At 38.6% G+C, this 2198-nt stretch overlaps 1 long non-coding RNA gene across 3 annotated transcripts; it reads left to right on the top strand.

The window, feature by feature from the left end:
• On the top strand, positions 1 to 806 carry LOC119562461. 3 transcript variants are annotated; one of them, XR_005221857.1, is made up of 3 exons: positions 42 to 65; positions 127 to 219; positions 283 to 806. It is a non-coding gene; the product is annotated as an uncharacterized LOC119562461 (long non-coding RNA). The 3 variants fall into 3 exon arrangements; XR_005221856.1 differs by lacking the exon at positions 127 to 219 and having other exon boundaries at positions 1 to 65; XR_005221855.1 differs by having other exon boundaries at positions 15 to 65; positions 127 to 806.
• The last annotated feature ends 1392 nt before the right edge of the window (positions 807 to 2198 follow it).

Below are 2198 nucleotides of genomic sequence, written 5' to 3'. Positions count from 1 at the left end.
GATAGCTCCGCGGTCTCACATTACTAAACCATCGGTCATCACCAAGAACAAAAACGTAAACAAAGGTAAATATCTACAAGCATTGACAGAAAAATGGATTAAATTTGGTGGCTATCGATGACCCAGCCAAGCGCTCCCACTCAACCATAGATGCCCTCAAGATGCTGCATGGCACCACCCATTCTCGGTTGGAGGAGCCTCCTCCTCGCGACTAAGACGGTTCCATCTCCCCCACTGGGAAAGCTTACTCACACTACTCTTAACTGATATATCCTCCCTCAGCCTTTAAGACCGAAACCTGGCCGCCGTCTTTAATATCTACGCCGTCAAAGCAGAGGATTTGTTTTTCTGGAAAAGGGTACAGGCGCCGCGGAAAGTTATGCTCTACCAGTCACTTATTGGTAGAGCTCGCATGGAAACACGGCCTTCAAAATAAACATACGCGGTGCGCGTGTGTATGGTCACTTAGTCCTGAGGAGCTCCAGGGGAAAAGAAGGGATGGGACAAAAAAGTAAACTATACCATCTAACTAATACTCGCGACCTTTCTGATTTTAGGCAAACGACGAGGACAAATAAGGCTCTCGGGTCTAACTCCGGATAAATTCCTCGTTCCTCCCCCCGCCATATTTCATGGCCTCTCTCAAAACTGGGTCATTGGATATATGGGGCCATTTAAGGTAATCCCAGAGCGAACCGGGATTAATCCACAAATGTCCAGATCGCCCGCCAGATTCTTCCCGCTGCTGCAACTATCGCCCTATCGACCTAACCTATCGATAAAGTCCCTCCCATTATCGACTCCAATTGCAACACAAGCGTACATTATTTATCTAAAGAAAAAGGCATTTAAAGGCGCAGCCAATTCCCAAAATTGTTGTTAAAAAAGGATATAGTCAAAGAACCGTATGCAAGGAAGGTGCTATTAAAACATAAAAGGTTCTAGCTGGTGAAATTTCCACAACGCTTGACTGAATGGAAATCTTATCCTTGATCGATTTGCCAATAGCAATACAAAAATCATGTGGCGCTGAAACATTCCACATGCTAGCGTACAAAGTGTATTTAGTTTTGCGTTGTTTTCCATTTTTTTCGGAGCATCTGAATTTGCACGTCCTCCCCCTTTGGATATGGCTTGCTTATGCCGATCAGCTGTTCGCTGCAGCGATTCTCAATGTGCACATGAATCCGCTCAAAGTTGCAACAGCGTTTTAAAGCGGCTGCGTACAGACGGTATGAACCCCGGTTCCCACAGAGTTCATCTACAATCCGATAAGAACTGATCAAAACATACCTATTGCTTGGGCACCATCCATTTTCAAATGTTCCTCGTAATCAATTTATATGCTTTCGTAGTGAATGTTTCAATTTTCACTGTCAAAAACAAAAATGAAGAGTAGCACCGAAAAAATATGGCCTACTTATTTCATAAAAGTGTCCGTTAAGGTCTATCAAATTTTAAAGCCGGAATTGCTGAAAAATTTTTGGAACGGAGAAACCATTTCGACCTTCCGTTCAACAGGATGTAGATGGTGGATGGATCTCTGTGGGAATAGGGTATTAAATAGGAATGTCGAAAATATATAAAAATATCGATATGTCGATGATAAATTTTAAAAAATATTATCATAGCGATATTGTTTTGGCCGAAATATCGAATATCTATATTTTTTGAAAGTGATATTTTGGTCCTTTCTAATGGTTTTTGGGATTTTTGAACCCCTATAAATTCAAGAAAAACACTATAACACAATTTTTTGATTCTCAAAAGGACATTTTGATTATTGATTGCACATTTTGATTATTATTATTGCATCAAAATATACAAAGAAGCTAAGCTTTCATTATAGCATTCTTGAATTTAATAAAAAATGTGAAATTGATTTGATAACATACTTCGATTTATTGAATTTCTTCATATCTTGTTTGTAAAAGCAACATATTAAGGGTACTCTGCTCTGTGAATTTTAATTGAGCTGCCTGTGATGTCCTCTTCTATTAAAATTCAAATATTTTGAAAATATATAAAATATTATCGATATTTTAAATTGATATTTTCAAATATCATTATGATATTTTTTCAAAAACCAAATATCACCGAAACGATATTTTTAAAAATTTGACAAGCCAAGTTTTAAAAAAAGTCTTCTCGCGGTGGATAAACCACCTGTCGAAACAAGAATGGGAGTTGCCTACAAT

Source organism: Drosophila subpulchrella, unplaced genomic scaffold (genome assembly GCF_014743375.2).
Source record: "Drosophila subpulchrella strain 33 F10 #4 breed RU33 unplaced genomic scaffold, RU_Dsub_v1.1 Primary Assembly Seq49, whole genome shotgun sequence".
Taxonomy (NCBI): Eukaryota; Metazoa; Arthropoda; class Insecta; order Diptera; family Drosophilidae; genus Drosophila; species Drosophila subpulchrella.
Note: the sequence above shows the minus strand (reverse complement) of the source record. Positions and strands in the feature narration are given on the sequence as shown.